At 41.5% G+C, this 14917-nt stretch overlaps 1 long non-coding RNA gene across 1 annotated transcript; it reads right to left on the bottom strand.

The window, feature by feature from the left end:
- Nucleotides 1–9588: 9588 nt before the first annotated feature.
- On the bottom strand, nucleotides 9589–10291 carry LOC139027640 (uncharacterized). Its single transcript, XR_011479760.1, has 2 exons — nucleotides 10057–10291; nucleotides 9589–9627 (listed from the first exon to the last, which is right to left on the bottom strand). It is a non-coding gene; the product is annotated as an uncharacterized lncRNA (long non-coding RNA).
- Between the last annotated feature and the right edge of the window lie 4626 nt (nucleotides 10292–14917).

Raw genomic sequence — 14917 nt, 5'->3', positions numbered from 1 at the left:
TGCAGGGCTCCAAATTCAAAACAGAAATCTCATAATTAAAATTCTTCAGACGTACAAGTATTTTACACCATTTTAAAGATAAACTTGTTGTTAATCCCACCACAGTGTCCGATTTCAAAAATACTTTATGACAAAAGCACACCAAACGATTATGTTAGGTCTGCACCTAGTCACAGAAAAACCCAGCCATTTTTCCAGCCAAAGAGGAGTCACAAAAAGCAGAAATAGAGATAAAATGATTCACTAACCTTTGATCTTCATCAGATGACACTCATAAGACTTCATGTTACACAATACATGTATGTTTTGTTTGATAAAGTTCACATTTATATCCAAAAATCTTAGTTTACATTGCCGCGTTTTGTTAAGTAATGTTTTGCCTCCAAAACATCCAGTGATTTTGCAGAGAGCCACATCAATTTACAGAAATACTCATGATAAACATTGATAAAAGATACAAGTATTACACATGGAACTTTAGATAAACTTCCCCTTAATGCAAATGCTGTGTCAGATTTCAAAAAAACTTTACGGAAAAAGCACACCATGCTATAATCTGAGTACAGCGCTCAGAGCCCAAATAAGCCATACAGATATCCGCCATGTTTTGGAGTCAACAGAAGTCAGAAACAGCATTATAAATATTCACTTACCGTTGATGATCTTCATCAGAATGCACTCCCAGGAATCCCAGTTCCACAATAAATGTTTGTTTTGTTCGATATGGTCCATCATTTATGTCCAAATACCTTTTGTTTGCGCGTTCAGTCCAGTAATCCAAATTCATGATGCGCAGGTCAAACGAAAGTCAAACAATTCCATTACAGTTCGTAGAAACATGTCAAATGATGTATAGATTCAATCTTTAGGATGTTTTTAACATAAATCTTCAATAATGTTTCAACCGGAGAATTCCTTTGTCTTCAGAAATGCAATGGAAAGCAGGTCGTTCTCACGTGAGCGTGCATGTTCAGCTCATGCCAGACACCTGACTCAAAGAGCTCTCCTTCCCTCTTTCCTCACAGTAGATGCATCAAACAAGGTTCTAAAGACTGTTGACATCTAGTGGAAGCCTTAGGAAGTGCAATATGACCAATATCCCACTGTATATTGGATAGGCGAACCTACAAACCTCAGATTTCCCACTTCCTGGTTGGATTTTATTTCTAAGTGAAGTTTTTGCCTGCCATATGAGTACTGTTATACCCACAGACATCATTCAAACAGTTTTAGAAACTTCAGAGTGTTTTCTATCCAAATCTACTAATAATATGCATATCTTAGCCTCTGAGCCTGAGTAGCAGGCAGTTTACTCTGGGCACCTTTTCATCCAAGCTACTCAATACTGACACCCATAAGAAGTTAACGCGGCTAGCGGGCACTATCAGTACCTGGTTATGCCATTCGGACTGACCAATGCTCCCATAGTGTTCCAGGTGCTCCGTCACATGTTGAACTGGTTCATATTTTTCTACCTCGACGACATCCTTGTCTTTTACCGTTCGGCTTAAGAGCATGTTCTCCAAGTCCAACAAGTCCTCCAGCGCCTCCTGGAGAACCATTTATTTTTTTAAAGCTGATAAATGTGAATTCTATTGCTCCACTATCTATTTTCTGGGATATGACATTGCTACAGGGAACATTCAATTGGATCATAACAAGGTCAGAGTGATGGTGGAGTGGCCCCAACCCACATCCAGCTTCAACGTTTCCTGGAATTTTCTCATTTCTCCTGTCGCTTCATCCGGGGCTACAGCACCCTGGCTTCCTCCCTCTCTGCACTCACCTCACCCAAGTTCCATTCACATGGTCCCCAGCTGCTAACAGGGCGTTTTCGGATCTCAAGAATCTTAATCTTAATCCATCCGGACCCGTCCCGTCAGTTCGTGGTGGAGGTCGATGCCTCAGACGTTGAAGTGGGGGCCGTCCTGTCCCAGCATTCTGCCCAGGATCAAAAGTGCATTCCTGCGCTTTCCTGTCCCATCGTCTTAATCCTGCTGACAGGAACTACGATGTGGGAAATTGGGAATTTCTTGCTGTCAAGATGGCGCTGGAGGTGTGGAGACATTGGTTAGAAGGGGCAGAATTCTTAGTGAGGACCGACCATAAGAATCTGGAATATCTCCGCACCGCCAAGTGCCTCAACTCAAGGCAGGCTCGTTGGGCTCTGTTATTCACTCGTTTCAATTTTATAATCTCCTACCACCCTGGGTCGAAGAATGTGAAGCCTCTCTCACTTGCATAGCTCCACAGCTACACTGTCTGACCCAGAGACCATCCTCCCTACTTCCGGTCTGGCAGCTATACTCGTCTGGGGTATCAAGAACCTGGTCCGCAAGGCACAGCTTTCCCAGCCAAGTTACCCTCAGCCAAGGAGACGGCCCAGCTCATGGTACAGCACGTCTTCCAGATCCATGGACTTCTGGTCGACATGGTCTCCAATCGTGGTCCTCAGTTCTCGTCCCTATTCTGGAAGTCATTCTGCATCCTCATTGGGTCATCGGCCAGCCTGTCCTCCGGGTTTCATCCCCAATCTAGCGGCCAGTCGGAGCGAGCCAATCAGGAACTGGAGACGGCTCTTTGTTGCTTTGTCTCTTCAAACTTCACCATCTGGAGTCAGCAAATCGTGTGGGTGGAGAACACCCGCAACACCCTTCCCTGCTCGGCCACTGGTCTCCCGCCCTTCGAGTGTTCCTTGGGTTACCAGCCTCGGCCCAGATGTTTGTCCGCCACTGTCCGCGTACCTGAAAGAGAGCCAGGTCCGCTCTTCTTAAGACCACCTCCAGGTATTGGCAACAGGCAGACTACCACCGGAGCCTGCTGTTCATCTTCTGTTTCCCAGCACCCTCTGTATACATCCAACTTTCCATGTGTCTAGGATTAAACCTCTCTCTCACAGCCCTTTGTCTTCTGTTTCCAGGCGCCTCCTGTGGGATTCCAGTACCTGGTTGACTGGGAGGTTTATGGCCCAGAGAAGAGGTGCTGGGTTCCCATTAGGACCATCCTGGATCCAGCCCTCWTCGCTGAGTTCCGCCTCCCCGATCATCCAGYTATGTGCCCGGGCAGGACACCCCTAGAGAGATGAGGGGGTACTGTCACACCCTTATCTGTTTCACCTGTCTTGTGCTTGTCTCCACCCCGCACCAGGTGTCTCCTATTTTTCCCCTTTATCCATTGTGTATTTATACCTGCATTTTTTGTTTCTGTTGCCAGTTCATCATCTGTTGTTTTCTAGTCTTCCAGGTTTTGACCTTTCTGCCTGTCRTGACCCTGAGTTTCCTTGCCGTTCTGTCTCAAATTGACTCTGCCTTGGACTATGCCTGCCCTCAACCTGCCATTTGCCTTCCCCTTTGTTATAATAAATATTCTGAGAACCAAACTATCCGCCTCCTTTGGCTGCATCTGGGTCATATCCTGAGTCATGAAAACAGCAGAGATTATGACATCACAGATATGCTGGATGGATTTAGGTCTTTTAGGTCAGCTGCATGATTTGATGAAGACTGTCACAAAGGTGATGATAGAGTTATCTTGGAAWGCATTATGGCTTTTCAAAGGGGTGATTGTTAGGATACACCTTTTGTTCAAGCACCAACAAATATAACTTTTTCTATGTTCAAAATGCTCTTATGTATAATGGTTTGAATTGTGGCATGGCATTTAGGCATTAGTTGTGCTTTTCTCAAAGGCAAGGCCATATAATACTTCCAGGAAAAGGCATGGAGAAAAAGCAATCATCTTTATAGTAAACAAAAGTTTGAGAATATCCTCAGGCGGTGTCTTTGCAGATAGTTTAGCTTACTTTCTTCAAAGGCTGTTGAGGAAGGATGGGTTCACATAGTTGAACTTTTGTTCCTCACTGAGGATAGAYAATGAAAGGAAGAAAGGGTGAGAAAAGAAAGAAGGGATAGCTCCTGTCCATCATATTCTCTCCATCAGAGAAGATCGTGAGAATCACACCATGTCCTAATCCTCACCCACTTTCTCCTTAACTGTAAGAACAAACGACAGCAAAAGGAAATTGTCATCCTATCACGGCAGTGTACAGTACATAGTACATAGTACAGTGTATAGGACCAGAGTATGGTTTTCCGAGCACAGGTAACTATCTCCAGTTTAAATTTTAATGGTCTCAAGCTGTCTGTGAATGCTGGAATCTCAACTGGCACCTCACTGGGGGGCACACTGGAAGATCTGCCAGCCTCCTTCTTGATGCCTGCCTGGCATATACTCCGACTAGTACACCAGCTACAGCTGCGACCCCCACAGTCTCACAGCCCCAGCCCTCAGCACAGGATTCAACTCATTTTTCGACACACTGTGAGTACTATGTGATGCAGGGGCTAGCTCTCTCCTTCCTGGTTGTAGTGAGCATAACAAGCACCAAGCATCTCCCTGGGGAGAGGACATGAGTTCTTGATCTACCTGTCTGTCTCCCCAATGTATTCAGCTGCCTGCCTGCCTGAAGAGTAGAGCAGAGAAGAAGACCACCCATAGGATATATGTTTATTTCAGAGGAGACTGGGAGGCATACTATGTGACTCACTGAAGATGAGACATATACTGTGGGGTTCGGAATTAGAKACCCTTGAAAAAGATGAGCAAAAATGATTGTATAAAATAAATAATTCAAATAGTCATTGTATGCTCCCAAAAATTGGGCAATTGTATTATTTTATACTAATACAATTGCTCAGAGAAAGAGAATGTTTAACAAGTTATAAATCCAATTCTCATAAAGGTAGGTGTCAATTATTGTAATCCCTGTTTTCAAAACCTTTTAATATGAATATCTCACCTTGCGAGGATAACAGCTATAAGCTTTTTCCTAAAATGTTTTAAGAGTTGTAAAACACATTGGGAGGGTTTTTAGACCATTCCTCCATAAAMAATCCTTACAGATCATTGATATCCTTAATATGCGCTTAGGGGKTAACCTCTTCAATTCAAACCACAGGTTTTCAATGGGTTTCAAAGTCAGAGACTGAGATGGCCATTGCAACATGTTGATTTTGTGGCCAATTAACTATTTCTTTGTGGATTTTGGTGTGMGCTCGGGGTTATTGTCTTGCTGGAAAATCTGCTTTGCGACCAAGTTTCATCCTCCTGACAGAGGCAACCAGGTTTTTTGCAAATACAATTTGGTACTGGGTGAAGTGCATGATGCTGTTGCAAAATAGCCCCATAACATCAAAGATCCACCAAAATATTTTACAGTAGGTATGGGGTTCTTTTCTGCTCATGCATTTTCATTTCTGTTCAAATATGTTTTATTGAACACACACAAGAATGGTGCAAACCCACCACTGGTGTGCGTGACCATACAGCTTTTAAAAAATATATATATCCAGTAAATGCCTCGAGTTTAATAAATGGCATTGGTACTTGACTTGGAATCAGTGCTTTGGTCAGATGACATGAAAATATAGCTTTTTGGCACACACGCCAGTGGTGGGTTTGGCGTCGAAATGAGAATGAATGCATAAGCAGAAAAGAACCCCAAACCTACTGTAAAATATGTTGTTGGATCTTTGTTATGGGGCTATTTTGCTTCCACTGGTCCTGGGCCCTAGTTAACTCTAAAAGATCTGCCCCTTTTTTTCAATTTTAGCCTAAAATGACATACCCAAATCTAACTGCCTGTAGCTCAGGCCATGAAGAAATTATATMCATATTCTTGGAACCATTTGAAAGGAAACACTTAAGTTTGTGGAAATGTGAAAGGAATGTAGGAGAATATAACACAATAGATCTGGTAAACGATAATACAAAGAAAAAACAATAGTTATTTTGTATTTTATTTGTAGCATCATCTTTGAAATGCAAGACAAAGGCCATAATGTATTATTCCAGCCCAGGTGCAATTAAAATTTTGTCCACTAGATGGCAGCAGTAAATGTGCAACGTTTTAGACTGATCCAATMAACCATTGCATTTCTGTTCAAAATGTTGTATCYTGATTGACCACAAATTGGTCACAAAATCAACATTATGCAGTGGCCATCTCAGTTTCCAGTCATCAAACCCATTGAAAACCTGTGGTTTGAATTGAAGAGGGCAATCCATAAGCGCATACAAAGGATCTGGAAAGATTATGTACGGAGGAATGGTCTAAGATCCCTCCCAATGTGTTCTTCAACTCATACAACATTTTAGAAAAAGGCTCAGTGCCGTTATCCTTGCAAAGCGAGGTACTGAAAACAGGGGTGTCAYTGATTTTGAGCCCTACCTCTGAGATTTGTTTTATTACTTGTTAAACAAAATCTCTTTCTCTGAGCAATTATATTAGTGCAAAATACAATATAATATAATTTCCCATTTTCTTTGTATACAACATATCTCAGCATTTTTGCTCTTCTTTATTAAGGTTGTCAATRTTGGACCCCACTGTATATCTCTGGACACTTTTGGTGTCTGTCAGAGCAGTGTAGGCTTAGCCTTCAACTGTGGGAATTCATACAACTACTGCAAGAATCAAGGGGCAAGCACCTTCACATAAGGTGTTCATATGTGAAATACAACGGTATACACATATGCCTAGAACTTTGTTAAAATAAGAGATAATAGTTTMAATTACACTTATCAAAGACACCCACAAAGCGATGATTTAGTCAGTTCATGAAATCCAGTGTAAAACCTGCAATATATGCGAGGAGGGGAGTGTGAGATATTGGTGGTGTAGATGAGGTGGGAGGGTCCGGTTAGGTCCATAAGGTTTGATGGATTGGAGTAAGGTGTTTGAACATTCCATGGCACGGATCTCAGTCTGTCTGATTAATAACACATGAATTCAAATGATTCTGGGACCTCTGAGAGGGGTAAAAGCACTTCCTATAATTAGGCATTTTAAGACTATTATGTCTGAATCCTGACTATTTCTCATTACTCCCACAACCGGGCCCTTTAATGTCCGATGATTTATGTACACGCTTTATACCGAAGCAGATGAATTATTAACAAACCATCGTTTCCATCTGGAGGAGTACAATAACTTGAGCTTTTTAAAGGAAACATGGGATACAATTGCAGACTCATTTAACCAAACAGCACTAAGCAAAGAACTGCATTCTGAGTTCAAAGGACTGAGTTCTGTCTAAAAACTTTCCTGTGAAATAGATTTTCTTTTTTACCAGGATATTGCACTCCTATTTCATATAATGCTCTCCCTGTTGAATCATCATCAAAAACATCCATCCAGTCTTTTCATCAAACCCCTCTGTGATTCTATCTCCATATATTTGAGAATATTCCCTCTTCTTCCGGTCATTGATACCAACATATTCCTTTCACGGGGATGCTAAGTAATGAACTATAGCACTTGTATGTGATACATTAGAATCAAACCTAATTTCATMTGTCACATGGGCCGAATACAATAGGTGTAGATCTTACCGTGAAATGCTTCCTTACACGCATTTAACCAACAGTTTTAATTCTTATTTTTCTTAAAATTTTTGCTAATATAAACTAAAGTAAAAAGAAAGTAACACAAAAATAACGAGGCTATGTACAGGGGGTACCGAGGCAATGTCCGTTTTGTAATGGATAGGCTCATGAGTATTTCTAGGGTATTGATGTTTAAAATATTTACAATGACTGTCTACCCCAGACGACACTGGGCCAATTGTGTGACACCCTGTGGGACTCCCAATCATGGCCGGATGTGATGCAGCCTGGATTCAAAACAAGGACTGCAGTGACACCTCTTGCACTGAGATGCAGTGCCTTTGTCACACCCTGGCRTCRGTTATATTGATTTTCTTTATTAGTTTAGTTAGGTCAGGGTGTGACATGGGATGGTTGTGTGTTTTGTCTAGTTTAGGGTGTGAATTGTTTAGGGGTTTTGTATAGTGTATGGGGTTGTGTTCAGTAAAGAGGTTTAGGAAAGTCTATGGTTGCCTGGTTTGGTTCTCAATCAGAGACAGCTGTTTATTGTTGTCTCTGATTGGGAGCCATATTTAAGGCAGCCATAGGCTTTAGGTGATTGTGYGTAATTGTCTATGTTCTATGTTGCATGTGTGCACTTAGTTCGTTTTAGCTTCACGATCGTTTGTTTTTTGTTCGTTTAGGAAGTGTTTGTTTTTCTTCATTAAAAGAAGATGGCTTTCTTTCACGCTGCGCCTTGGTCCACTCATTCGTCATATAACGGTCGTGACAGCCTTAGACAGCTCAGGAGACCTGAGTGTGCACAGACATCCTATACATTACTACAATTCTATGATTGTGGATCTAAACTCAGCAAAAAAAGTAATGACCCTTTTTCAGGACTCTGTCTTTCAAAGATAATTCGTAAAAATCCAAATAACTTCACAGATCTTCATTGTAAAGGGTTGAAACACTGTTTCCCATGCTTGTTCAACGACCCATAAACAGTTAATGAACATGCACCTGTGGAACGGTTGTTAAGACACTGACAGCTTACAGACGGTAGGCAATTATGGTCACAGTTACGAACACTTAGCACACTAGAGGCCTTTCTACTGACTCTGAAAAACACCAAAAGAAAGATACCCAGGGTCCTTGCTCATCTGCGTGAATGTGCCTTAGGCATGCTGCAAGGAGYCATGAGGACTGCAGATGTGGCCAGGGCAATAAATTGCAATGTTCGTACTGTGAGACGCCTAAGACAGCGCTACAGGGAGACAGAACGGACAACTGATCGTCCTCGCAGTGGCAAACCACGTGTAACAACACCTGCACAGGATCGGTATATCCGAACATGACACCTGCGAGACAAGTWTAGGATGGCAACAACAACTGCCRGAGTTACACCAGGAACGCACCAGGAACGCACAATTCCTCAATCAGTGCTCAGACTGTCCGCAATAGGCTGAGAGAGGCTGGACTGAGGACTTGTAGGCCTGTTGAAGGCCATTCCCTCCAGAAATGTCTGGGAACTTGCAGGTGCCTTGGTGGAAGAGTGGGGTAACATCTCACAGCAAGAACTGGCAAATCTGGTGCAGTCCATGAGGAAGAGATGCACTGCAGTACTTAATGCAGCTGGTGGCCACACCAGATACTGATTGTTACTTTTGACCCCCCCTTTGTTCAGGGACACAATATTCAATTTCTGTTGGTCACATGTCTGTGGAACTTGTTCAGTATATGTCTGTTGTTGAATCTTATGTTCATACAAATATTTGCATGTTAAGTTTACCGAAAATAAATGCAGTTGACAATGAGAGGCCGTTTCTGGTTTTGCTGAGTTTATATTCTTCCCACTTAATGTACATTTGTTAACTTATGGAAATTCATAGTGTCTCGTTTTGAGGAAAGCTCCAGTATCCACTGTCTAACCGTTTCACTTCATTTACGATTTGATCACAATTTACAGTAGATGGAACTGGATCTGCTGGCTGTGTGCACGGGAATCAGGGCTGCCTCACATTAATAAATAGTTTACTATGGAATACTAGTAGTACTTATTTTACTATAGAACTAATGTAGTAAATTGTAGAAGCCTATACTCCACACTGTAGTATCCCTAGATCATGTAGTGCTTACTATTCTGCCCTTGAGTTGCGTTCCCATGCAAAACTAGACAGATAGCTAACAACTAAGTCTTCAATAAAACTCCCAAGGCGTGACTTTTCTTGAATGAATATTGAAAACGTTTATGTTGTAAAACTGCAAATACAGAAAAGAATATACTTTAGTATTCAATTCACACCGACATACTGTAGCTGTACATTATACATTTGAAGTTGCATGTAATACAAAGCACGTGCTAAGGTACCATGCATCTGGCATGATGCCAAACCATATAGCTAATTGTTACTCWTATGGTAATTGACTAACTCCTTTCATTACTCTAATAATGTACAACCATCTATGTAGAATAACAAAGCATATTACACTAGAAACAGTAACAAAACTACAGTATTGTATATTTTACAATTCGTTTGCATGACGCARGAGCAAAGTAATACAGCTAACGGCATACATGAAAGGCATTGCAATTTGTGTGAGTAAATGCAACCAACCAACATTGATATGTAAGCAACTCTATCAATAACAAGATTATCATCATTAGCTAAATGCTTGAATCGAACTTACAAACAAATATTTTCCAAGGCTGAAGCGTGACAAGAAATAACTACACTGAAAGACCTGCACCGTAGCGTTGTTTTTAACTGCTTCTATGCGTGCGGAACGAATTCTCTACTTCCTGTTTGCGTACAGTCTAAGTACCAGAAAGCTCCACTAGGGGGCAAATAACACCATGGAACACAATGAAAATCCATCTTAACCATTGTAATAAAATAATCTGTTACCTTCTAACAGGATGGCAGCACACTTACCATAGAATTCTGTAGTTCACTATACACCGTACTATCCCTTGATCATGTGTACTTTACAACACTGTAGTATCCCTCGATTGTGTAGTGCTTACTATTTAATTTTGTAGTATACTATATTACACACTGTAGAATCCCTCAGTGTTCTAGAATTTTTCAATCGATTGGACTGCTAGCCAGCTTTACTGCTAGCATTGTTGATGCGGTTTTGATTTGAACATGCCCGGCTTATGCCGGGGATTTCCTCTGAGGTTCCCCCTCGATCGTGTAGCTCTTACTATAAAATTTTGTAGAATACTCTACTTCGAACTTTAGTATCGATTGGTTGAATTTGACTAATAAAAAAACCCCACAAAAGACAAATGCATTTTTTATTTTATTTTACTAGGCAAGTCAGTTAAGAACAAATTCTTATTTTCAATGACGGCCTAGGAACAGTGGGTTAACTGCCTGTTCAGGGGCAGAACGACAGATTTGTACCTTGTCAGCTCGGGGATTTGAACTTGCAACCTTTCGGTTACTAGTCCAACGCTCTAACCACTAGGCTACCCTGCCGCCCTATTACATTAATAAATGTAATTTATTTCCATTGTGGTCCTAGTTCAAACATGTTACACATTTACAACTAACCCACATTAAAACAATTCCATAGTATAAAATCTAAATGTTACAGGTTTTGGGCACAGGGAAACAGTACAGAGGCAGATAAACAAGCACTGTTTATTAAAGACTAGAGGATTAGGTTTGTTTGACAGGACACACAACCCTTTAAGGTCGATGTCCATGCCCCCCGGAAATCTAATTAGTGTCATAATTTTGATTTTTTTTAACTCATTTAAAATGGGGTTATATATTTTTTGCATTGGACTGCATCTCAATCCACTCCATCCACCTGGATGCAACGCTTCCTCATCTGTGGTGAAGTGACAGAACGTGTTCGTCGGACCATGAGYCATCCCGAAAACTGGTCTTTCAGAAAATGTGTCCAAACGGTTAGGCCTACAAACCTACCATAATGGTGTTGTCAGTTTTGCTCGATGACCCCCAGAAGCGTATTGGGACTCGTCTGAAGTCGATACAGCTGATCTGCCAACTTCTGTCTGTTACACACTATCATGACGGCTACACACTATCATGACCCCTCTGTGTAAAGGRGAGACTCACAAAAWGGCTGGTTGTTTTGCCTCAACTCATCTGAAGGTACCTGCAGTACCAGTTGAAAAAAAATGTATGGAAGCATGRATTGAGACTAATGCCAAAAATAAGGGTATAAATAGATATTTTTTTTACATGTTTCCTGACCTTGCTTATCTCTCAGAAATAGAATAGACACTTCAGCACCAACGTACTTTAGAGTGCCTACATGAAGTCTGCTATTCAATGTGTTTGTATGGGATAATAGCAGTAAGGCCAAATAACACACTTCAAGGAGTCTTAAAATTCAAAATCAAATAGCAAAATTATCCCTGATATGACCTTTATATAGAATCAGGTAATGGAGATYCATGGCAGGGAATGATTGACAGTTAACATGAGATTCTTGTCTTGAATTGAGACTTGYTTGGCTTTGTATGGAGTATCTAAAAGGAGACAGAATGGTGCAAATAATAACAGGCAATAACAGCAATGAACATACATAATTAATTGGCTGTTAATGGCAATAAATCAATGACAATATACAAATTCAATAAGCATATAATAAGCTAAAACTATGCATAAATATAGCAGCACCTAACAATGAATGGCCAGAAAATGGGTGCAATAGCGTGGTATGTAGCCAATTTATCAATGGCTACATACTGTAGCATAGTATGGCAAGCAAACAGACAATATAAAACTAAKGATAGTAGCAATCATAGCCATAAAAACAGGCCTAGCTAGCATAACAAGGGACAAACAAAGAATGCAAAAATTATTAACATTTGTCCATTAACGCTACAAGTACTAATAGAACAGATTAATATATTCAAAATGGCTGCCTGAATGAGCCATTTCGCGGCTATTAGCAGCTGGTAGTAACTATACAAAACAATGTTGAGGGAGTCCTATTCTTACTCTCTGCTACAAGATAAAAGGCTTGTACTCCCGTTTCAATGACGCATACTGGTTGTGGTCTGTGAGCGTTGTTTGTCATGCTCAGCTCTGTCTGGGTGAAAGACCCAGATTGAAAGGTGCCCTCGAACCTGCCTGTATAAATTGCCAATTTGCCATAGAGTTATATAGAGGTGATATCTGCCCCGAGTGCCTACTGTCCTCACYTGACCGTAGAGATGGGTAGAGGGAACACCTGCCTCGAAGGACCTCTCCCGCATCCATGCATGAAATTCTGTTCCAAGATTTAAAACCAACTGGCAATTCCTTTTGCCTTTACCGGTATAAATCATCAACAATCATCAGACAACCAATAATACATAGCCCGATAGTGTCTTGCTCTACTCAGACAATCATAAATACTTAGGACTTCAAGTCACATATAGTATCATCAAAGTGGATCATTTCGAATAACTAGCATATTGATGATTGTCTGAGTAGAGCATGCCACAATCTTGTAACTGAAGAATAGGCTAGGAACTCAAGAATGGTCCGTGTTTCCCGGGGCACCCTTATTAGGAGAGGACAAGCAGGAAACATATAAAAGCACCCTTTAGCCATCAGGTAAAAAGTAATGCAGGGTGTGATTAATTGGGGCTTCTGCTGAATAATTTAAAACCACTGTGGTCACCAACTTTTTCTAGAGTCAAGATCACTTTCGCAGTCAAAAAGCAAGTCAAAAAGCATAAAAGATGTCTTTGTAAAAATAGTTTGTTCTTAACTGTCTTGCCTAGTTAAATAAGGGTTCAAAATAAAGAAACCAAGATCTACCGCTCAGAAAACAGTTATGTAGGAATGAGGTTTGTGCAGAAGGCATAATTAATACATTATCACAGCATATTGGTTATATGCCTGTCCTGKCAATATAGTTCTTCTCAAAGCATATTATATTTCAAAACCTGAGCATTGATAACAAAATAGATCAGTTGGTGTAACACTTGCCAGGCACAGCTGAGCACAAACTTAAATACTTTTAAATAATTCGTTTTTTTATTTACTGTACTGATGGTACCTGCATCTGATGGTCATGGTGGTTTCAAAACAACTGGGAACTCGGAAAGAGCTAGGTCAAATCATGACGTCAGTGAACTTCAGGTCGTAAAGTCGGAGTTCTAGATCCGAGTTTCCAAGTTGGATGACGGTTGAAAAATATTTTTCCCTGTCGAATCTTGTTTTTTGAGGGGGGGTTCCCAGTTGTCTTGAACGCACTGAAGTCGTAAGTCGGAAATTTCAGAGTTCCGAGTTCCTAGTTGTTTTGAACACGGCATTCCAAACCAATCATGGTCCCTGCTCTCTCCTTCCTTTCCTCTGGTGAGATTGACCAGAGTGATGGGACACAGTCTTCCACCTGATGGCAAAACTCGAAATGCACCGTCTCTGCCTCAGGCAAAAATGCATGTATTTCCTATGACCAGGGAAAATGAAATACTCCTCGTTATTAAATAGACATAACGAGCTACTAATAATAAAAACGCAGGACATCGATACACTTGGCTATCCATTCATTGCAGCAGGAGTCTCAATCATACTCTACACTGCCCTTTCCCACCTGGACAAAAGGAACACCTGAACTCAGCAAAAAAAGAAACGTCCTCTCACTGTCAACTGCGTTTATTTTCAGCAAACTTAACATGTGCAAATATGCAAATATTTGTATGAACATAACAAGATTCAACAACTGAGACATAAACTGAACAAGTTCCACAGACATGTGGCTAACAGAAATTGAATAATGTGTCCCTGAACAAGGGAGGGGGTCAAAATCAAAAGTAACAGTCAGTATCTGGTGTGGCCACCAGCTGCATTAAGTACTGCAGTGCATATCTTCCTCATGGACTGCACCAGATTTACCAGTTCTTGCTCTGAGATGTTACCCCACTCTTCCACCAAGACACCTGCAAGTTCCAGGACATTTCTGGGGGGAATGGCCATAGCCTTCACCCTCCGATCCAACAGGTTTCAGACGTGCTCAATGGGATTGAGATCCGGGCTCTTCGCTGGCCATGGCAGAACACTGACATTCCTGTTTCCCTGGAAATCACGCACAGAAGAGCAGTATGGCTGGTGGCATTGTCATTCTGGAGGGTCATGTCAGGATGAGCTTGCAGGAAGGGTACCACATGAGGAAGGAGGATGTCTTCCCTGTAACGCACAACATTGGGATTGCCTGCAATGACAAAAAGCTCAGTCCGATAATGCTGTGACACACCGCCCCAGACCATGACGGACCCTTCACCTCCAAATCGATCCCGCTCCAGAGTACAGGCCTCGGTGTAATGTTCATTCCTTTGATGATAAACGTGAATCTGACCATCACACTGGTGAGAGAAAACCGCGGCTCGTCAGTGAAGAGCACTTTTTGCCAGTCCAATCTGGTCCAGCGATGGTGGGTTTGTGCGCATAGGCAGCGTTGTTTCRGCTGATGTCTGGTGAGGACCGGCCTTACAACAGGCCTACAAGCCCTCAGTCCAGCCTCTCTCAGCCTATTGCAGACAGTCTGAGCACTGATGGAGGGATTGTGCGTTCCT

Source organism: Salvelinus sp. IW2-2015, linkage group LG4q.2 (genome assembly GCF_002910315.2).
Source record: "Salvelinus sp. IW2-2015 linkage group LG4q.2, ASM291031v2, whole genome shotgun sequence".
In the NCBI taxonomy this organism is placed as follows: domain Eukaryota; kingdom Metazoa; phylum Chordata; class Actinopteri; order Salmoniformes; family Salmonidae; genus Salvelinus; species Salvelinus sp. IW2-2015.
This window is presented reverse-complemented; position numbering and strand designations above follow the sequence as displayed.